This window comes from Phyllostomus hastatus, unplaced genomic scaffold (genome assembly GCF_019186645.2).
Source record: "Phyllostomus hastatus isolate PE091 unplaced genomic scaffold, TTU_PhHast_1.1 phas_scaffold_78, whole genome shotgun sequence".
NCBI lineage: Eukaryota > Metazoa > Chordata > Mammalia > Chiroptera > Phyllostomidae > Phyllostomus > Phyllostomus hastatus.
The window spans coordinates 76,201,263-76,226,013 of NW_025334041.1; the positions used below are offsets into that span (position 1 = coordinate 76,201,263).

Genomic DNA, 24,751 nt, shown 5'->3' on the forward strand with positions numbered 1-24,751 from the left:
ACCTCATGCTCAGTTTCCTCCTTTCTTTATGTTAAACTAATATAATACATTTCTACAATTGTTGTGATAATTAACAAACAAATATGAATACACCATTATTAACTATACAATAGAATTTGGGTTTTACAAGTTTCTACCTACTCTCCTTTTTTGTTTGTTTCAGGATCCCATCCTGAAACACATTACATTCAGTTGTATCATATCCTTAGGCTCCTTTTCACTGACACAGTTTCTCAGATTTTGTTTTTGATAAGTTTCAAGGTGCATGGATCATGTATTTTGTAGGATATTTCTCTGTTGAAATTTGACTTTTTTTTTATTAGAGTAGGGGATACAGGTTTTGGGGAAAAAGACTTCAATGATCAAGGCCCATTTCTGTCATATCATATCAAGGGTATATATAGTCAATGTGATCAATCTTGATCACCTGACTGAGGTAGTGTTGTCACATTGTTCCATTGCAAAGTTGCTCTTTCCCCCCTTTCCATACTGTGCTTCTACTGTGTACTCACTGGAAGGAAGTCCCTATGCACACCTATACTAAGGAGTGGGGAATTATGCTCCCCTTCCTTGAACTACAGTATTTACATATATTATTTGTAATTTTTCTGCCCAGATTTGTCTCTTCTTTTTATTTGTTTCTGTATCTGATCGTTTACTTATATTAGTATGGAGTCATGTATATTTATTTTGTATTTTAATTTATAATCCAATACTATTTCATTTATTTTGTTTCTCACACTTTTTTAACTTTGGCTACTGGGAGCATTTTCAGTTGGCTTTTCTAGCCCTTTAACATACCCCAATCAACGTGCAGTTGTTTTTCCATTCAGCACTCCCCTACTTTCTGGCACTACAAAATGCTTCAGATTGATCCTGTATATTTCCTGCATTAACACTAGAATCAGTGATTTTTCCAAGGAGGTTTTACTTTCATCTGAGGATGGTATTAGAAATCAAGATCTAGAGGATACCTATGCTCATTATGATTGGAGTGTTGTTGTTTATAGCCTTCCTCAGCAGATACACCAAGCAAATGTATGATGTGTATATATTAACCCATGTAAATACAAATATCTAAACATTTCTATATATGATTGTATGTATCTATGTGAAACTAATCATGAGTTTATACTAATCTCTCCAACTTTAATACCACATGAATCATTCTGGCCTCATCCCCTGCCTATATACTCCCACTCCAACAGGGAGAAACCTGGCTCCCAACATCTGGCATTCTGTACTTAATTTCCAACCCCCCTATGCATGTATTAAATGTAATGGTTTCAGAATCATCAGTTCATACCTTATATAAAATAATTTTATCAATTGGAGTACAATGCTTAAGTATATTTCCATTTGTTTTTAGTCTTAAATTCTGCTCATTTCCAAAGTTAATTAAGCCAGCATGTTATTCCTATCACCCTCTAGTGATATTTCATACATTTGTAATATTTAGAATCATCTGTCATATCTGCATTACATTGTGGGGTCCTCAGACCTCTTAATATTTTTTAATTTGTATACACATAAAGGTTACTCCATGCTGTATAGTTCTGTAGGTTTTGACAAATGTTTAATATCTTATACGTATCATATGAATCTTATATGTATCATTATATGTATCATTTACTGTATGTATCATACAGTAAAGTTTTATCACCATACAAAGTTCTCTGTGTTTCAGTATTTAACCTGCCACCTCGCACCTCTGCTGAATCTCTGATTACCACTAATGTGTTAACCCCTTATATAGTTTTGCCTGTTCCAGAATGCCATGTTTTTGAATCATACAATGTATAGCTTTTTAAGACTGGCTTCTATTACTTACCAATATGCAATTGATATTTGTCCTTTTTCATATGTTTTGGTAGCTTATTGTTATTATAGAGTAATAAATAGTTCAATGAAAGGATGAACCATCCATTAACCATTGAAGTATATTTTGGTTACTTCTAGTAATTGGAACTTAACAAAAATGGTGTTATAAACATTCACATCTTTATGGACATTATATATCATATAGCATGACGTGTGTGTGTGTGTACACTGGATAAAATGCTCAGTAGTGTGATTATTATATCATTTGGTAAGACAGATTTCATTTTCTTAAAGAAACTACTAAGTAATTGCCTGCAATGAGTGTATCACTTAGCAATTCTACCAACACCAAAAAAGAGAGAGTTCAATGAGACATCATATCCTTGCCAGCAGTTGATATGATCAATTTGTGTATTTGAACATTATAGCGTGTACTGGTATATCATTGTTTTAGCCAGCACTTCTCTAATAACAAGTAATATTCAGCATTTTTTATAAGCTTATTTGCCATTTGTGTAGCTCCTTTGGTGAAGTGCCTCTTCAGAACTTTAACCCATTCTTTTAATTTTTTTTGTTTTGTTACTATGGAGGTTTAAGTATGTGTATCTTTGGATTAAAGTATTTGATCAGATATGTGTTTTGTCAATATTTTCTCCCAGGTTATGGCTTATATTTTCATTGTCTTAACAGTATCTTCTAAAAAAAGAAATTTGTTTTAATAAATTTTGACGTCAATTTATTATTTCATGAATTATTTTGTCATTGCATTTTAAAACATCTCCAAACACAAGGTGACACAGATTTTCTCCTATCTTTTTTTCTAGAGGTTCTATAGTTTTATATTTATATTTAAGTCTATGCTACATTTTGAGTTAACTTGAGGAGATGTTATTTTCTGTTCTGGGCCATAGATTTATATGCCTATCCATTCACCAATTCCATTCTGTCTTGATTCCTGGGACATCAAGAAGTCTTGAAGTCAAATAGTGTCAGTTCTCACCCAGTGATTTTCTTTTTTTGGTATTGTGTGGGCTATTCTCGGTCCTTTTCCTTGTTATACAGAGAGGTGTGGGAAAAAGTAGGTTTACATTTGTGAGTACACTAAACAGAGTTAATTCTTGTATTATTCTTTATTGATTCTTCTATTATTTATTTGTATTACAAACATAAGCCTACTTTTGCCCACCCCTGTATTTGAGAATTAGTGTATTGATATTGACAACAGCTTGCTCGAATTTTTTTTTACTGTTCTAAAAATGTCCACTGTTTATTACAACCAGTGTACCTCTTATCAAATGCTGCTTGGCAACAAAATCTTATTACAGTTTTAATAGATAAAAAATAAGCTCCCTATTTGTATCCTGTCATTAGACTTTCTGCAAGGTCACTTGATCCAAACTTATTCAGTACATTGTAATAAGATTCTCAGGCATTCATGTACTCTTGATCTTGTCAGGCAACAAGTAGCTGCTAGTTCTAATCTTCATGTCTTTGCTGTCACACTCAATCTGTCTAATTTCTGAGTTGTTCATTTCCAAGTAGGGAGCAAGTATTTCCCATTGTTCACACAATCTGTTGGTATTAATAAATATCTCAATTTGTTCCTGTTACAGGTTTGCCTCACCAAACCTCAGGTCTTTATTTTCCTTCAGTAAAGCATCATCATCTTCATCTTCGTGCTCACTTGTTTTTAGTTCTTCAGAAGGAGGTGGGTGGTAATTCCTTGGCATGCTTTATTTCCATATTTTCAAGATATTCTGCAAACTTTTAAGCTGCTAGTTGGTTGACTAAGAAGAAATGAGGTAATAGTCTCTCTCTGCTAATAGTTTCAGGGTTCTCCAACCACAACCTGAATTGTTTACAACTTTATATTCATTTCCAACCATGTTTTCAATGTCTGCCTGTTCCATGGCTTCTTCAAAGAATTCCTCCAAAGTTGCCAGATGTTTCCTTGTCTCTGATTTATAGACTTCCATATTATCGAGACAAAGATTCCATAGCCTTGTTAACTCATTTTCCACCAGAATCTTTCTGTTGTGTCCTTTACCTAGAAGTCCTCTGGTGCTATTATCTTCTGTATTACCCTCATTGGCTTGGTATCTGATTTTTCTTTCTTTCACAAAACCTGGGAAGCCTTTATGTTTCTATTACTTCCAGGCTTCTTTAGTGTTTACTATATGCTCTATCATCTTTGAAAATCTTTCTACGTCAGGTGGATTTTTAGATAGTAGCTGATAAACTGATTTTGTAGTATCTGTAGAGTGGTTGCTCTTTAGTTAAAACATAGTTTGAACTTTTGAATTTAACCTGTCCCTCCAGATATTGAAATAAAATGGGATACTATAACAAAGTTGCTGTCATACAATTGTAAATACATGAACTTTTCACTTGATAAATTTTGAAAAATATAGCAGCTCCATACTGAGTCTCAGCTTCTCACCTTTCTCCCTGAACAACATGAGCTTCAGCTCACACTCCAGCTTCCCCACAAACTACCCTGGGTTCCATGCAGGGTACTGGGTCAGGCTGGCCAGCAGGGTAGCCAGCATCTATGCAGCAGACTCAGACTCCTGGATCTCAGTGTTCCACTCCACCACTGTGTACCAGTGTGCAGGGCAGCTGGGGATACCAGGGCTTGGCTGAAGGAATGGTGGGGGTTGGGATCTTGTGGGCATAGGGGACATCCAGAGTGAGAAGGAGTATGTAATACCTGAATTGACTGCCCGGCTTCCTACTTGGAAAGGGTTAGAGCCCTGGAGGATGATAATTGGAGACTAGAGAGCAAATCTGGGAACACCTAGAGAAGAAGGAACTCCAAGTCAGAGACTGGTGGCATTATTTCAAGACCGTCGAGGACCCGAGGGATCAGATCTTTGCAAATTCTGTGGACAATGCCCACATCAATCTGCAGATTGACAATGCCCACCTTGCTGTTGATAACTTCATAGTCAAGTGTGAGATGAAGTTGGCCATGCACCAGTCTGTGGAGAATGACATCAAGGGGCTCGGAAAGGTCATTGATGACACCAATATCTCTTGGCTGCAGCTGGAGACAGAGATCAAAGCTTTCAAGGAGGAGCTGCTTTTCATGAAGAAGAACCATGAGGAGGAAATAAATGGTCTACAAGACCAGATTGCCAGTTCTGGGTTGATCATAGAGTTGGATGCCCCCAAATATCATGACCTCAGCAAATCATGGAAGACCTCTGGGCTCAGTATGATGAGCTGGCTTGGAAGAAGAGAGGAGCTAGACAAGTACTGGTCCCATCAGACTGAAGAGAACACCACATTGGTCACCTCGCAGACTGCTGAGATAGACGCCCCTGAGATGACACTAATGGAACTGCTATGTATGGTCCAGTCATTGGAGACTGACCTGGACTCAGTGAGGAATCTGAAGGTCATTTTGGAGAACAACCCAAGGGAGGTGGAGATGCACTATGCCAATGGATGGAACAACTCAATGGGATCCTGCTGTATCTAGAGTCAGAGTGGGGCCCAGACTCGGGCAGAGGGGCAGTGCTAGGCCCAGGAGTATGAAGCCCTGCTGAACATCAAGGTCAAGCTGGAGGCTGAGATTGCCACCTACTGCAGCCTCCTGGAAGAAAGGGGGGACTTCAACCTTGTTGATGCTCTGAACAAGAGTGCCTCCTTACAAACCATCCAAAAGACCATGACCGGCAGGATTGTGGACAACAGAGTGGTGTCTGAGGTCAACAACAGCAGAGTTTTGAGGCATTAAATGTTTGGCAGGGCAGGAGGACAATAAAAAGTTCAGAGTTAAAAAAAATTGCAAAATATAAGTGTTCTTCTCCAGTTTTTTAATCTTCCTTCTTTTTTCTTGAAGCCTGAGTATCACCCAATTTATAACTTTTGAAAACAGCTAGAACGTCTTCTGTACACTAGAGAAAAGTTTTCCATGAGATCTTCACATAGCATTGCAGGATTCCTGAAGTAATCTGGAAGTGACCAGAATATTCAATATAGTTTGTAATTAATTCGAATGGAGCAAGTTGTTGGTGTTTCCTCATCTCCCATTTCACTTTCTTAAATATCCATTCTTTCTTCTCTGTCTTTAGTGTGCTTCTAACCCAAGGTGCTCTCCTGCTCATTGGTATTAAAAACAGTGACATATTCCATATTAAACTGACTCTGTGAGTTAAGACCTGATTTCTTAGATAAAGGGAAAAGCCTAACCATGAAGAGTTGAATTCATCCACAGAAGACTGTTTTCTGCAGTTTTGATCATCTTAAGATATCAATGCACATGCATAGTAATCTTTTCCCCCAGCAGAATAGAATGTATTTGATTTCCAAGTAACAATATTGTTTTCCACAAAAGTGAATATTGTGTCACACTGATCCAAAGGAAGACAATTCAGAACATGTTCCAGCAATGCAAAGGTGTAGATGTGGTACAAATACCTTCAGTTGCACCCCCAATGGAGAGAGAAATAATACCTAAAGAGTTTTCACATGATGAATGATTTATAATTTCTTGTTCTAGAGCACCTCTAGAAGCTTATTAAAGGGTACTTTTTCTCATTTTCATTGCTAGGTAACTGTCTGAAAGTATTCAACAATGGCTTTATATTTTTGTCATTCAGAGCCTCTCTGGCAGATTTCATAAACTGTCACCACACTTAGGGTAAACTGAAGAGTAGCATTGTCAGAAACACCTCAGCTAAGGGTGCCCCTCACTAGAATTCTTTATTAGTGTTGTGTTGAATCTATAGACCGTGTTGGGAAAAAATGATGTCAATTTTGAGTCTTCCAATCCATGAATGTGTAAAATCTCTCCATTTTTCTAGGGTATCTTTGATTTATTTCCTTAGCATTTCACAGTTTTCTGAATTATATCCTGTATATTTTTCATTAGGTTTACACCTAAATATTTCTTGATGGAATTTTTGGTGTTATTAAAATGGTATAATATTTTTATTTTATATTGTAATTGTTTATTGCTGGTATCTAAGAAAGTAATTAACATTTGAATATTAACTTTCATCCTGCAACTTTGCTATAATCAATTGTAAGTTCCAGGAGGGTTTTTTCTTTATTATTTTTTTTTACATAGATAATCATGTTTTTTTGCCATAAAAGGTAGTTTTATTTATTCTTAACAAATATATATATATATTTTTTCTTTCTCTTGACTTATTACACTAGTTAGAAATTTCTATAAGAAATTAGCAGTGGTGAGAGGGGATATATTCTCCACTCAAATTATTCCCAATATCCAGGGAAAAGACTTCAGTTTCTTTTCATTAATGATTATATTAACTGTACATATTTTAGATGTTCTTTATCAAGTTGAGAAAGTTTCCTCTATTTTTAGTTTACTGAGTGCTTTTAAACATGAAGTGTGTTGGAGTTTGTCAAATCTGTATCAAACTGGTATAATCATGATTTTCTTTTAGCTTGTTAAATGTAGACTGTGTTAATTGATTGATATTCACAAGTTGCAATAGATTACATCCATGGAATAAATCCCACATGGCTGTGATAGACAATTTCTTAAAATATTTTTGGATTTGACTAACTAACATTGTGTTGGAAGTATTTATGTTTGAGTTCATCAGAGATAGTGTCCATAGTTTTACTATCTTGTGTGGCCTCTTTCCAATTTATGTGTTAATGCTGGCCTCAGGATAAATTGCGAAGTGTTATCTCTGCTTTTACTTTCTTGAAATTATTGTAGAAAATAGGCAATATGCATTTAATATATGCATTCAGTGATACTCATTTTCTTCTAAGCACAGAATTTGTTGTATTCTACAAATCTGATAAGTTGTATTTTTATATCCATTTCATTTAATCTTTGTTTTAAATTTTAGTTGATACTTCTTTTTGGCTTATTTGTTATTCAGAAGTGTGTTGTTTAATCTCTAATAATTTTGCATATCTCCCGCTATCTTCCTGTTATCATATCTAGTTTAATTTCATTATGGTTTGAGGGTATATTTTGTATTATTTCTACTCTTTTAAATCCATTGAAGTATTCTTATGGCTTAGAATGTGGTCTATCTTCATAAACGCTCTAAGTAAGCTTGAGAATTTGTATTTTGTTGTTGCTGAATGCAGTATTTCATAAGCAGCAATTAAATCAAGTTGATTGATATTGTTCAAGTCAACTACACTCTCAATGATATTTTGCTTTCTTGATCTACTAGTTTTTGAAAGAAGGATGTTGAATTATCTAACTGTAATAGTGGATTTGTATCTACCTTTTTGCTGTTCTATTACTTTTTGTCTCACATTTTGAAACTTTTTAGATGTAATAAATTTGTAAACTTAGAAAAAGCACAACTGAAGAAAACTAACACAAGAAGAAATAGAAATTCTAAACATTTATATATCTATTAAAGAATTAAATTCATAATTTTTTTACACAGACCACTCTACATCCACATAAATCAATGAATTCTACCAAATATTTAAGGAATATATTTTTATACCAACTTTTAATAGGGAAAAAAAGGAAATGTCCAGTTCCCTAATGAGGCATGGAATTTCATGCTCCCAAAACCAATGTGATTCTGAGAAATAAAACTTATATATTGATTGTTCCTGTAAATACATATGCAATCATTACAAAAAAATTAACATAATAGTTGAAAAGGATATACATTATGACAAAATTCCATGTTCCTCAAACTCTATCATTGGTTTAACTTTGAAAAGCATTCAATTATTTGATCATATAATCATTATAAAAAATTACAAAAGGACCTCAGCGGGGTAGGTCCTTTTGTAGGGGAATGGGATCGAGGGTGGGAAGTGGGGGTGGCTGAGGTGGGGGGAGTAGTGGGGGAAATGGAGACAACTGTACATGAACAATAATAAAAAAAGAAAAAAAAAGGACCTTGAGGAATTCAGAAAATTGCTTTTAACACTATTCAATATTTATTTATGACTTCTCTTTCTGATAGTTTATTATTATTTTATAGAAACATAGCTTATTTTGCATATCAATTCTGTATAATGCAAACTTACTGAATAACTTAATTAGTTTTAACACCGTTTTGGTGGAGTCATTAGGATTTTTTATATAAGATTATGTCTTCTGCAAATAGAGACAATTTTACTTAGTTTTCTAATTTAAATGCCTTATAATTATTGTCCTTGTGTAATTACTCTAGCTAGGACTTCTAGTTATACAGAGAATAAGAGTCATCACATTGGGCACATTTGATTGGCTCCTTATCTAAGAGAAAAAGTTTTAAACACTCACTATTAAATATGACACTCTCTGTGATTTTTATGTATCACCTTTATTATTTTGAGGTGTGATCCTCTATACACAAGTCATTAAAGATTTTATCATGAATGGGTGTTGAATTTTTCATATACTTGTTTTGCATCTACTGAGATTACCATATTTAAAATTTTTATTCTCTAAATGTATAGACTAAACAATCCTTGAATCTCAGTGGTAAATCCCAGATGACCATTGCGCATTATCCCTTTAGTGTGCTGTTGAATTCAGTTGGCTAGTGTTTTATATCAATATTCATCAGGAATGTAGGCCTCTAGTTTGCTTTCCTTGACATGTCTATATTTGGCTTTGGTATCAGGGTGATGATGGTCTTGTAAAATGAGACTGAGAGTGTTCTCTTCAATTTTTTGTAAAAGTTTGAGAATGATTGTTAATTCTTATTTAATTGTTTGGTAGAATTCACCTGTAAAACAATCTGGTACTAGGTTCTTACTTTGGGGAAGGTTTTTTTTTTTTAAGATTTTATTTATTTACTCTTAGAGATAGGGGAAGGAAAGGAGACAGACATAGAGAGAAACATCAATGTGTGCTTGCATCTCACTCGATCCCCACTGGGGACCTGACCCACAACCCAGGCATGTGCCCTGACTGGGAATCCAACAGGCAACTCCTTGATTCGCAGACCCATGCTCAATCTATTGAGCTACATCAGCCAGGGATGGGGGAGGCTTTTGATTACACATTCAATCTCCTTATTATTAATATTTTGGTTAGATTTTCTACTTCATCATGATTCTATCTTAGTAAGTTGTATATTTTTAGGATTTTTCCCATTTCTTCTAGGTTGTCCCATTTGATACCATGTAATTATTCTAATAGCCTCTTATGATCCTTTGTATTCCTTTGGTATCAGATACATCTCTTTTCTCAAACAAAAATTTTATTTGAGTCATCTCTTCTTCTTTTCCTGCTTAGTCTTGTTAAAATTTTATCAATTTGCTTATCTTTTCAAAGAACCGATTCTTGGTTTTGTTAATGTCTGCTGATATTTTCCTAGTCTCTATTTTATTTAATTGGGCTATAAGCTTTATCACTTTATTTCTGCTCCTAAATTTGAGCTTAGTTTGTTCTTATTTTAGTCTTTTGAGGTATAAAGCTGGGTTGTTAATTTGAGGTCCTTTTTTTCTTTGTATATGTATTTATTACTATAAACTTCCCTGTTAGGATTACTTTTGATGCATTCTATAACTTTGGTATTTTCTTTTGCCATTTTTATTTTTCTTAAGATACTTTTAAAAATTTCCCTTTTAATTTATTTTATTATTTAATTTGTTTCATTGGTTGTTTAATTACATGTATCTATGAACTTTCCAGCTTTCCTTCTGTTACTGATTTCTAATTTCATTGTGTTTGAATCTGTGAAAAAATATTTTGTGGCTCTATATATGATCTAGCCTAGAAAATGTTCTGTATGCTCTTAAGTATGTATATACTGCTGCTGCTGCCCTATAATAAGGCAGGGACATAGAGAGTATCCCAGAGTCAGGCAGGTTGCAGGTTGAGCTTCACTATCAAGTAGGTTGCTGGCTCCACAGTTGGGCAAGGCTGCTGGTCTGACTCTTTGGTTGGGGTGAGCCTCCAGCTGTATCACACATTTGGGCTGGGCTATAGATTATACTATTTGGTTGAGTGGGGCTTCCTGTCCAGGCTCCCTTGTTAGGTGAGAGTGTAGGCTATGCTTCATGATTAAACTGAGTCATTGACTGGGCTCCCTGCGTGGGGGAGGCCACAGTCTACTTTTAGCAATCAGGCAAAGTCATAGGCTGAGCTTTGCTGTTGACAGTGCTATAGGATGGGTTCCATAGTTAGACAAGACTGGTTTGGTGGCTATATTCTGGGTCTCTCAATGTCACTGTTAAGGCTCCCTAGTTATGATGGGTCAGAGGCTATAGCCGTTAGGCAGAACTATTGGTTTAAATCCCTTTCCAAGCAGGGCTATACAGGATGGGATCCAGGGTGACCTGGTTTCTCTGGTTAGGCTTTCTGGTTGGTGGGCCATAGGCAATACTAAGCAGTTGGGTGGAGCTTTACATTTTCTTCCCTTCCTAGACAGAGTTGTAGAACATGTTCATGACTGGTATGGCTTGCTAGCAGGGGACCTGAATAGGGCAGCACTACCCACCAAAGTCCTTGGCTAGAGGGGATTAACAGCTCGGCTCTAAGATGGGCAGAGCTCCTGGCTGAGCTCTCTACTTGCAACCACTGGAAACAAGTTTGAAAGGTGAGTCAGACGAGCTCCTTGGTTTTCTGGTTAGGCTTCTTGGTTGGGCAGGACTAGAGGCTATATTCAGGAGTTTATGGGGGTTCAGATTTGTCTTCCTGAGTCATTAGAGCCATAGAATGAGCTCCATGCTTGGTAAAACATGATGGTTCATGATGTGGACTGGGCCAAGTCACACACTGAGCGCCCCAGTCCATAGGACCACAAATTCAACTATGTAGATGGGCAGAGACATTGGCTAGGATTTCCACTTAGGCATTATAGTTGTGATGAGGAATGAGGTCTGCCAAGATCTGAGAGCTAGTTCCTATATGCTCCATCTGTCTTCTTATTCTCTATTTGATTCTCAGTTGTTGAGCCCCAGGGATTTCCCCAATGATCTCTGTGAGGAGGACCCAAGTGGGCCTCTTGGGAAGCACTTTGCATTTCTGGGGGAGAAAGAAGCCATTATGAGCTTCTCTTTCACCTACTGGAAAACCTATAGGCCCAAGGTTGTCCTCTCAGTGTGGCACTGTGCTGGTATAGGGGAGGGGTGATGCAGTTAGAGTGTAGCCACCCCTCATCCTTCTCATGTGGTCCTTTATGATCTCTATGGCCCAGCAGTTTGTTTCAGACTTACTCCTGGTTACTAGGGCTTTCATAATGATTTTTGTCTATGGATAGTTGCTAGTTGGTCTTCTTGTGAAGGAAACTGAAGTGGGAACAACTTGTGTCATCATCTTGATGATGTCTCAGCTGCTTTTTAATATCATCCCTAAAATTTGTGATACCTAATGTTGGCCCCCAGCTGTCTAGTGTTGCCTTCTAGGACAATATCAATACACTCTGCTTTTATGGTTTTTGCTTCCTCTGTTCCAATAACCCAATGACCAAAAAAGGGTTAGCCTCAGTATTCACTTGTTTTCTCAGATTAGCTGACAAGGCAGCTAATAGGACCCTGAGTGAAGGGAACATCCAATTCATCAGGTTTGAGTAAAACAAACAACAAAGAAGCAAAACACACCATATGGGACTTAAGACTTGATCCAGAAAATGCATATCTATATTGGGGAAAGTAATTGACTAACTCTGAGCAACCAGAGATAGATGATATAGACCTAAATAGAGAGACAGAGAGAAACAGGGAGAGAAAGAGAGAGAGAGGTGAAACTTGAAATTGTGGAAAATTGCAATAGACACTAACATTAGGTAAGAAGAAACTTTGACCCTAAAAAAGCCCTACAAGGTACAATTGTTGCATAACTATATGAAAATGTTAGAGTATAAACTGTAAGTAAATTTTTGTTCTAACCACACATCTTCTCTTGAGAACCTGTACATTCTTAAATTGTGTAGTGTTTTATATTTTACCAATATTTAGTTCTTAGAAAAACTCATTGGGAAATACAGGTTGTCTTATTGTCACTATATTATGAATGGGAAAATCAAAGTTCAGAGAAATAAATTTGGTGTCTCAGCCACAGAAGTGGCATATGATTGACCTGAAAACTAGACTTTGAACTTCAATTTCAGGAATTTTTCAAAGTGTTCTGAGTCTTGAGAGAGACAAAGAGTAGACTAGAAGGAGCAACAGCAGAAAGGCCTTGAAGTACAGAATTAGTAACTACTAACTTCCCTGTTAGCTATTATAAGCAGCAAAATAAATTTGAAAAATTTAGAAATGTTGAGGATACTTAACATTAACTGAGGATATAAGTAGAAGTATTTACAACTACACGTTGCTGCTTTTCTTTTTTATTTTTTAAAATAGAAAATCAAATAAGTCATGGAGGTAAAACAAAATTTTCTAGATCTTCTAGTGGGAAAATGGTGAAACCAGGATTTGAGTGAGTCTAATTCTAAGGATTAAACTTTTAGAAACTAGGCTGTAATAGTTCTACTGTCATCTAATTCCTCTGTGTTTAGTTTCCCAATCTGTGAAATAGGAGAAAGGATTTGTTTGACATGTGACAGGAGGGTGCCATGGACATTCATTTCTCAGAGGCCAGGGAAATTCTGGTCCAGTTGATTTCTAAATCCCTTCTTGGCTCTAGCTACCTACGATTGAATTGGTTTTTAATATAATATCTGAAAACAGTAGGGACTTAAGAGAGCATTTACAAAAATGAAACATGTAAGCTTCATGAAATATCTTGCTTTGTTAAGCAAAAGATTTTTGGGGTTTTTTTTTAAGGCTTTATTTAACCCTGGCTGGTGTAGTTCAATCCACTGAGCTACGCCAGCCAGGGTTAAATAAAGCCTTAAAAAAAGGCTTTACGCTCAGTGGATTGAGCTACGCCAGCCAGGGCTAAGCAAAAGTTTTTAGGTTTCAGTTTTTAAGGGATTTTTAACACGTTTCTGATTAAGTTTTACTTACCTTATTTTTCACTCTCAACACATTAGAGCTGTTTCTTGTATCACCACATGTTACTATATTGCTGTTTCAAAAGCTAGTCACATCTCTCTCTCTCTCTTTGTTTTTTTGTTTGTTTTTTGCTCTCTCTTTGTTTTTCTTTTTAAATAGTGGGCCACGTGTGAATAAGGTGCTTGTAAGATCAGTGGTTACAATGTCTTCTTCAGACCTTCTAGAAGTTGACATGAGTTTTATAAATGACCTTTAGCTGCCTTCAGCCAGGACAGACAGAAGACATGGCAACTGATGTCTCCCACTCTGTGATCAGCTATTTGTGTAAATTTGCATCGCTGTCAACCTCAAATGGAATATTTGGCATCTTCTGTCTGAAAGGGTCACCAAAGTCTGAGAAATCCTAAACACAGGTAGCTGCCAATAGGTAGAAGTTTCTGTTTAACGCCTTTAGTTAACTGGTACTAAACAAACTGGTACTAACTGGCATCATAAGGGTGTTCCCAAATGACATTGAAGTGATTCCCCAGGAGTTTTCTCCTCTTTTATAGGTGATCAATGGTGCATTATCTATCTAGTAAACCCATTTCCACACTACATTAGACATGCATCAAAATAAACCAAATAGCATGAAAATGAAGGAATCTAGGGGAGATTTTATGGCTCTTCTTTGCTTTCTGTCTCACATAATGATTTATAATAATGTATTGCTATTTCCGTGAGCTCATATTAAATTTGTGTTATATATTATTTTGCTCATTTTCTACTCCAGAAAACAATAACAAAATTATTTCATTTCTGTAAAGCGATAACTACTGCTTTACTGTATATAGCACTGAATCAAAATATGGACACTCTACATTTTGGAGTTTTTAATTTTGGGTACCTTACTCTGGAAAAGCATATTAAAAATGCTGAAGGGCCACAGATTTAAATGCAATATTACAATACTTGGAGTAGTGCATTTTCTGTTGAAGAAATCTCATATTTATTTTAAAAAAACAAATACCATAATCTCAGATATTGATAAAATCTATTGCCAAGTTTGCCATTTTCTTACATTAATGTTCTTACAAATGGTACAATTTAACTTGACTAATTATTTTAAGGGGAAAGGGAGCAGTAAGATGAAATCTATGGAACACGGGATTTGGCTGCTTCTTTGTATGAGAGGGGTGTTTTGTGGTCTTTCTTCTTACCCCTTTTGGAAAATTTATTTTCTGTGATGGAGTTTGGTGTCAATTGATAGTTTCTGTAGATGTCAATGCAGAAAGATCACCATGGAGGGCATCTCCCGCAAGGGGAATCACCATCAGCACAGGAGGCATGATGCCTCACATGTTCCCATTCCTCTCCCTCCTAAAGCACAAGCCCCTCCTCCTGCCTCCTTCCCAGATTCACCCCAAGTGGTTTCTTTTGTCTTCAGACCATCATTTAGGGGAAAACTGAAGTAGTACACATGTACAATTGTAATTGTTTTGATGAAAGAATTCTATCACATGTGTTGACAAACAGCTTAGAGGTCATATCTAGCCCACTATCTGTTTTTGTATGGCTCATGAACTAAGAATTGATTTTACAAATGAATATATGTAATCAACTTAATAATAGGGAACACTAATTTTTAAGTCCAATTAAATAAAATGTTATTGCCACAAAAAGAATTTTAATCTCCTCATTTTAAGTTTATATCACCAAAAAGAAAAACATATATATAACTATTATCACTATATTTTGAATGCATATTACAAACTTGACAGCTTAAATCAACCCAAATTTAGTACCCTGCAGTTCTTTAGGCCAGAAGCCTGAGCATACTCAGCCAAGTTCAAGTTTTCTGCTCAGGGTCTCACAGAGCCGTAACCAAGATATTCACCAGGCTGGATTCTTACTTAGAAATGGAAAATGAATCCACTTTTAAGTTTTTTTGGGGGGTTATTGGCCAAAATCAATTGCTTTTGGTTGTAGGAAGGTACCTAAGACCTAAGGCTCCTGGAGGGCTGTCAGCCAGGAGCCTCTCAGATCCTGGAGGTGGTGCATACAGTTTCTTGCTAGTCTTTCTCTATTTCAGCAACAAAGCTTAGCCCCTTTATCAAATCCTTCTCCTTCTCCTGATTTCTCTGACTTCTTATTCCACTACCAGCTCTAGAAAACTGTTTTACATAGCTTATGTGATTTCATACATCTCGGCTAGATGATTTCTCTGTTTTAAGAACACCAAACTGATAACCTCAAGTGTATCTCTAAAATCCTTTTTTCCATGCAATTTAACATAATCACAGGAGTAATACCAGGTTGTAAGGACCCTGAAGAATCTTGCCTTCCACAGCTGGATAACAGAGTTTACCTATTTTCAAATTTATTATGTAATTCCAATTTGTTTTCTAATATGACTTTTTAATTTTTAAATCATTTTAAATTTTTTTCAATTAAAGTTGACATAAAATATTATATTAGTTTCAGGTATACACCCCAGTGATTAGACATTAGGTAGCTTACTAAGCAATCATCCCAATATGTCTCATACCCATCTGACAGCATACTTATGAGTTAAACAATGTATATATCCACCATCAGTATATGAGACTTCCTATTGCTATAATTAATTTGGTATGATTATATTTTTAATCATTGCCAGTTTGGCAGGTACATGTTACTATATATTTTTGGCATTATCACAGATTTTATTTTTATTTAGAATGTTTTCAAACACCCAGAAAAGTTGGAAGACTAGTAAAAAATCTTCTTTGCCTTGAACTATTCAAGCATATGTTGCTGACATAATGTCCCATCATCTCCAAGTCATTTAATATTTCCTATAACCAAGAATACTATCTTACATAACCAAAATACAATGATCCAAATGAAATTAATACTGACATATATGGGCAGGTAATCTTCATACCATATACAAACGTTATCAATTGTCCAAATAATCCTTCATAAGAAAGAGATCCAATTCAGGATTAAAAGTTACACTTCACTGTTGTGTTTACTGAGCCTCCCTCAATTTGGAACAGTTTTCAATCTTTATTTGACTTGATTATTGACACTTTTGAGGATGGCAGGCAAGTTATTTTGTAGAATATCCTTCAGTTTGGGTTTGATTTTTTTTCATGTTTAGATTCAGATAATCCAGTTTTGGCAAGAATATTCCAGAAGTGTTGTTATGCTCTTCTCCTTGCATCTATTGGATGATATGCAGTTTTGATTTGCCCACTACCTAATAATGTTAACTTTACTGACAAAAATAGTATTTGTCAGGTTTTCAACTGTAAAACTACTCTTCTTTCCCCTTTTTAACTGAAATGCAAAGTGTTGGGAGGTACTTTGAGACTAAGCAAATTCCTGCTCTTTATGAACTTTCACCCACTAATTTTTACTTTTATTGATTTTTTGTTGAATTAATTTTTTACTATAATTGTCAATTAATTGTGACTTTCTAATTCTGATATTTCTTATTGATTTATTATTTAGTATTTTATTAAAAAGAAAAACTTGGCATTTTTCTATTTATCATCATCAACCTATCTATTGGTATGAATTAATCATTTCAATTTTATTCAAAACGTAATCCATTAGTATTGGTCTGTGTTTTTGAGTAAATACCCCCTTAAGCTGGTTCTTGTGTCTGTTTGTCATGTCCCCATCATTCTTAGGGCATTTTTTTATTTTCTGACAGACAAAATCTTCCAGACTCATAATATGCTTTCACTTTGCCAGTTCTGAAATCAGCCACTTCTTCAAGGAGGCCTAGTTTGTTTTATTGTAAATATTATTTAGAAATTAAGATCTTTAAGTTGGTGATGTACATCTTCATTTGAGTGTTGTTACTTTTAATTTTAGTTTTAAAAATTTAGAGAGTGGATACACAAATCTATATTTATTTATATACCTTTGTATATTAAAAATTATGACAAAACTCTGGTATAATTTCAATTCAAAACCAGAGTTCATTCTGCTTTTCTCTTTTTCAAATGTATGACTCTTTTCTCCAACAGTGATCCACTTGGCTTCCACCATCCCCCAAATATTTACCTGTTGATTATCTCTCCCTGTGAGTACTCAACTGCCCATCACTTCTACCAAGTCTTCCTACCCTTCCACATGATCTCTTTTTGTTCAGGATCTGACAAGACACACAGGGCTGTCACTGTTGTCACCTACACAGATATCCCTTTCTACTCTCTTGGGCTTAGACACCCTTGGCTAACCTGCTGCTGCTGTCATTACCAGATGGATGTCTTTCTATCCCACATAGACTCATTCACCCAACCCAAGCTGCCATCTCCAATTCCTTGCATGTACCTTTCTTCATCACATTCAGTCCTAGACACTTTGAGGAAGATAGCCTTCTACACTACTTCCAACCCTACACGCATAGATGTCTACCTCACTTAGGCTTACCTAGTGATTTATATTAAATCATTCAGAAAGGGAGACAGAGAAGGAGGAAAGGATGGATAGTGGAATGAAGGAAAATGAACACACTGATATAATTAGAACTTCCACAATAGTAATAAGCTTGAAACATTTTCATGTATATTGGCTATTAGAATTTTGCCTTTTGGGTAGCATATGCTATCTATTTTATACATTTGTGAGTGTTATATACTCATTCATGCTAATGTGTAGGAGTACTTTATATAACATTAATACTAATAAGTTATATTTTGCATGTATTTTTTCATTTCCTAACTTTATTTTGTTTGCAATGAATATAGATGCTCAATTTTTCCACAACCATTTAATGTATGATTTAGCCTTCCTTCATAAATCTGCAGTGTGCAATGGCCCCTGCCATATGTCAAATGCGAATAAAGCATGAGCTTGTTTCTGGGGTCTTCATGTTCTTGTATTAGTCTTTATTTATCTGTATACTAATATTATACGCAGTATTATTATATCCTGGTGAAATAATTTCCACCTTTTTTTCTTAATAGCGGTTATTCAAGGAGCTTTGCATATACTCATATGTATGTATTTTAATGTCAACTAGAATGTTTAAATAAATTTTGTGTTGTAATTATTATTTTGATTGTGTTAAATCTCCATATCCCTCTGAACCCTTAAATCTATGACCATCAAATACATTTCTTATTTTATGCAGGTGTTGTTTAATGACTTTCAGCACAAATTTTTAAAATACATTTTATTGATTTTAGAGAAAGAGAGAAGGAGAGAGATGCATTGATTTGTTATTTCATTTATTTATGCATTTATTGGTTGATTCTTACATATATCGTAACTGGGTATTAAACCTATAACCTTGGCATTATTGGAATGACAATCTAACTGACTGAGCGACCCAGCCAGGGCCAACACAGATTTTTTTTTAATTCATAAACATCATGCACCAACCAGGTTGACAAATTTTTGTCACCCATATTTTGTGATGCTACTATATTTACAATTTTAGTTTAATTCTATGTTCTTATTGCCAGACTATTAAAATATACTTGATTTTTACCTATTGATTTTGCATTTAGTAACTTAACTCTATTCATTTTGTAGGTTTCTTCTATTTTCTACATATAGAGTTATATAATTTCTTTTTTATTTTTAAGATTTTTTCTTCATTTATTTCCAGAGACAGGAAAGGAGGAAGAGAGGGAGAGAAACATCAACGTGTGGTTGTCTCTTGTGCGACCCCCACTGGGGACCTGGCCTGAAACCCAGGGAAGTGCCTTGACTAGGAATCAAACCAGGGATCCTTTGGTTCACAGGTCAGCACTCAATCTACTGAGCCACACCAGCTAGGGCTAGAATTATATCATTTCTTAATAATTTTTTTATTCATTATCTTTAAACAACCTTATTTTGGGGATGAAATTAATTAATTTATTTAAATTTATTTATTTTTGCTTTATTTTATTGGTCACAACTACTAGAAAGTTATATAGAATTAATAATAGCATCTTTATCTCTTACTGATGTTAAGGTAATCTATTAATGTTTCAGTATTGTTTGTTATAATTTATCATGATAATCCTTTATCAAATTAAGGATGACTCCTTCTTACTCTAAGTTTCAAAAATATTTTAATTAAAACTTTATTTTCTTAAGATTTAGGTTCACAGAAAAGCTGAGGGTAAAGAACAGAGAATTCTCAAATGCCCCCCGTTCCCACACTTGCATAGCATTTCCCATTATAACATCTACTACCACAGTAGTACCTTTATTACAAGCAAATAAAACTACATTGACATATCATGATCACTCAAAGCCCATAGTATATATTATATTTCACTCTTAATGCTGTACACTCTACAGTTTTGGGTAAATGCATAACAACATCTATCTATCATTATGATATCTTACCAAGTATTTTCACAGCCATTAAATTCATCTGTCTCTGCCTATTTATTTCTTCCCAACTGGGGCTACTATGGGCTGAGTGAATATTTATTGAAAAAAATCCACGAATAACTGGCCTACAGTTCAAACCCATGTTGCTCAAGGGTTAAATGTAGTTGGAATCATACAGTATGTATGTAGTCTTTTCAGATTTGCTTCTTTCATGTGATAATATGCATTTAAGATTTATCCATGTCTTCTAGTGGCCTGATACCTCATTCCTTTTTAATGCTGAATATTACATTTTTTCTGGATATATTACACCCAGTCATCTACTGAAGAACATCTCGGTTGCTTGAAAGTTTGGGCAATTATAAATAAAGCTGCTATAAACATCCATGAGCAAGTCTTCATGTAGACATAAATTTTCAATTCCTTTGGAAAAAAGACAAGAGTTTCTCTTTTTTTCCCTCCCTCTTAGGTCAGTCAGGAGGGCTAGAGTTGGTTGGAGTTGGGTATTTCCCTTCCCTAGTTGGGTATTGTCAGTTAGGCTATGATAATACTTCAGCTGGTTAAACTCTGGTTAATTAGTTTTTCCTGAGGGCAGGGCATGTCAAGGACACAATGCTCTGGTATATTTCAAAATAGTTCCTTTTCATTTTTCTCCTGCTGGAAGTATGAGGAATTTTTCTCTAATGTAGACTGTGGGAACATGGTTGAGCTCCTGGAAGTAAATTTCACAATATTGTTGGAGAATGCTTGCAACTGGGTCCCCATGAGGTTTTTAATTTCCAGACTCATCCACACTGAACCTCCAGCAGCCATTCATGAATCACAGTGGCGGCAGTGGCTCCCCTGACAGTTTCTGCTTGTGCATCTGTGTTCGAGGAGGTGGTGACTCCAGTCTCAGGGTCAGTGGTTTGCTCTGCATCCTCCCCTCTTATGGGTACAACAATTGTTGATTTTTCAGTTTGTTCATCTTTTCACTTTTTTATCCTCACCCAAGGCAATGCTTATTTTTTTAATAGTTTATTTTTATTGTACAGGGTCTGGCAGAAGTAATACCTGCTTAATTGTGCTTGGTAAGGTGCATGAGAAGGACAGCAATGTGAACATATCACCTAAGATGTCATATGGTGTGCTTGAGTGTAATATTGTTATGTTACAGAATTACATGTTTATGATTTCGTAATAAAATATTTTGTAATAAAAAAGGGCATTATTTGTGCCAGACCCAGTATTTTTTTCCCATTACCATTTATCCCCTGTATACCCTTTTTGATCTCCACCCACCCTTCTCCCCTCAAAAATCACCACACTGTTGTCAGTGTCCATGAGTTCTTTTTCTTTTTCGCGCAATCCCTCCACCCCTCAATCTCTCTATCGAGTGCTGTCAGCCTGCTCTCTATGAGTCTGTTTCTATTTTGCTTATTGGTTCAGCTTGTTTATTAGATTCCATATATGAGTAAAATCATATGGTATTTGTCTTTCTATAACTGGCTTATTTCAATTAGCATTATGTTCTCCAGGTCCACCCATGCTGTTACAAAGGGCAAAATTTTCTTCTTTTTTATGGCCAAGTAGTATTCCATAGTGTAAAATATACCACAGTTGTTTTATCCACTCATCTACTGATGGACATGGGCTGCTTTCAAATCCTGGCAGTTGTAAATAACACAGCAGTGAATGTACAGGCGCTTATATTCTTTCAAATTAGCATTTCAGGTTTCTTCAGATAAATTCCCAGAAGAGGAATTGTTGGGACATAAGGCAGTTCCATTTTTATTTTGCTGAGATGTCTCCATACTACTTTCCACAGTGGCTGCACCAGTCTGCATTCCCACCAACAATGCAGAAGAGTTCCCCTTTCTCCACATCCTGGCCAGCAGTTGTTGTTCACTGATTTAGTGATGATACCACCAAAACAAGCAAACAAACAAACAATTCAATTAAAAAATGGGCAAAGGATCTGAATAGACACTTCTCCAAAGAGGACATACAGATGGCCCATAGACACATGAAAATATGCTCAACATCACTAATCATCAGAAAAATGCAAATTAAAACTACAATGAGATATTACCTTTCACCTATAAGAGTCCATGCTTATTGATTTATTTTATTTTATTTTTTTAGAGCGAGGGGCAGGGACGGAGAGAGGAGAGAAACATTGATGGGTTGCTTGTCATATAGGTCCTGTCTGGGGACTGAACCTGCAACCTAGGCATTTGACTGATGGGGAATCTAACCCATGACCTTTTGGTTTACAAGACTATGCTCCAACCAGCTGAGCCACATCTGCAATGGCAGCTTTTTACATGACCTTAAGGACAGCATGGCAACTTTCAAGCTTCTTACATGAAGACACAGAAACCTGTTTTTTGTTTTTTTGTTTTTTTTTGCCTTAAAGTATGTTGAATTTTAACAACAGCTATTTTTGCTAAATTGATTTTATCATATACTATATGCCTTTGCTAAAGAACAAAAGTCAACTGAGTACATTTAAAGATCTAATAGGCTTTATTAAGTTACAGATGAAAAGGGGACCACATACTAAACCTGGCAAGCTCACAGGAGGCCTGCATGGTGGCCTTACAAACTCAGAGACCTAAAGTAACCACATAGGATGCCCTGAAGCCAGTCATAGAGGTAACATTCTAGGCCAGAATCTTCCCTGACAAAGGTCAGTCTTTACCTTAACTGAGCCTTTCTATTGTTTTTTGCATCTATAATAACATACTTTTGGGATGTCAGAATAATCCTTTTTCCCCCTAAACCCCTCAGGGTACAACCCACTGTTGTTATCTCTACAAACTGTGAGTGTAATTGTTAACTAGCCTGTACCCACCAAAATAAAATAAGTATTTGTCCCTCAGTTTTACTCTTTAGTCAGTCCCAGAGATTTCCCCACTTTGCTTTCTCCCACCTACCTAATCTATCATCAATGAATTTCATGTAACCTCTTGAGGTCTCCTCCTTTTATTCTGATATACAGAATAAACTGCAAAACTGCCACACTCTGGAGAATTTTCTCAATCCACTGATATTTTTCTACCCAGCAATTATCATCATCTTGATTTAAATGAAATCATAAACTCTTAAAGGTTTGGACATTTCTTAAGATTGACGAAGTGATTTATAAATCAGGCAGCACCCCATCTAGCAACGACGAGGGTACTCTGAGGGGTTGTACAAAATGAAAGGTTTTTAAAGGAAGAAGGGTGGGGTACTAGAGCTATTAACAAAAGGAAAGAAAGGGTTATTTTGAGATATTGCTTATATTAGATCATTGTACTTTGCTTCTTTTTATGACCAATGAAAAGCAAACATCTATTAATTTAATCATCTTATATCAATTTCTGGCTTTCTTATTCCTTTCTATTATATTTAATTATGTATGATTTTGACTTTGCTTATTCTCTAGATAACCTGAGAGACACTACTAAAAGGAATGATTTAGAACAATGAGCTACCTACCACAGAATAAACTAAAAAAACTGTTCTAATTTTGTTATTATCCTGAGAGGATGATTTAAAAAATAGGGTTAGTCTTTAAGCAATATTTTTGCTGTTGTAATGTTGCCTTTTAATAAAGACTAGGAGAAAGGAGCATGAAGTTCTAGACAGCATAAGGTTACGCTGACAAGTAATTTTTGGTAAATGATCTGGAAATTTCATTTCACAACAGCAAAGTACTAACTGTCTATGTAATGCATTAAGCAAGGGCTTGCACTTTTTGTATGATTATTGATAAGTGCAAAGTGGCAGGATTTGGGCATGAGGTGAGAGATTAAGGATAAAGTGCCAAATGAAGTGGAACAGTCAAGGAGTGGGGGCGCTGAGGCACTGTTAATCTTATGAATACAAAATTTGATCTGACACAAAGGTGCTAATTAGAGTGAGGAAACTTCTTCTTCATTAAGAATGCATCACTTCCATATACTGGATCTCAAGAATTGATAGCACAGAATGCTGCTAACAAAACTCTGGTGACCGGTTGAATGCACATATTTAGGGCAGTGCAATTGGAAATGGATTCAGTGTAGTTATAGAAAATGATGGTAAGAGAGACAATACATACTTGAAGAGGCAAAAGGCAGCAAAGCTGCATAGGAATATTTAGCTCATCAGGGGGGTTATGAAACATGACTTTGTCAGCATGCATGCTGTGAAAGGCAAAAAGTGATCAGAAAGTCAGAGACTAATGAATACCTTAGATCACATAGTATCAAAAAAGAAAGAAAGGAAGGAAAATGAGATAGGCAGTATGAAAAGTATTACCATAAAGAGGCGATTATAGGAGGCCTGGGAAAGAGAAGGTTGTTAAAATCTAGAAATTTTCACCAATCTCACATGCCATTTAGCCATTATTAATTCATAGATGCAAAAATCAGCATGAATGGTAGATATTTTATGATTTGGAGCTATAATATATCATTCAAAAGTACTGTACATGTTCTATGGAATTGTTTAATTTCTACCTTAGGTATTTTTATTGAAGTAAATGCTTAATATTGATTTACCCCTTTTGGAAGACAGACACTGAAAAATTTGTGAGGGCTGTTTGGGGTAAAAATACAAATTTGGCTCAGCAGCCTAATTTCACTGTTCAAAGGTTATAGCAGTCTTCTATCACAGTATGTAATACAAAGATCTAAGGGTCCTAGATAAAGTAGTGGCAAATCCCTAAAGATGAGCACATGATAGTGAAGAATTAAGGGGCTAGTAACATTGGATGTAATGACAGCAATGTAGTGCCTGCTGCAAGTTTTTTCATTGGATAACATGA

The 24,751-nt window shown here is 35.5% G+C and overlaps 1 pseudogene; it reads right to left on the reverse strand.

Moving 5' to 3' along the window:
* Positions 1-3,171: 3,171 nt before the first annotated feature.
* LOC123811295 lies at positions 3,172-6,488 on the reverse strand (annotated as a pseudogene).
* Positions 6,489-24,751: the final 18,263 nt, after the last annotated feature.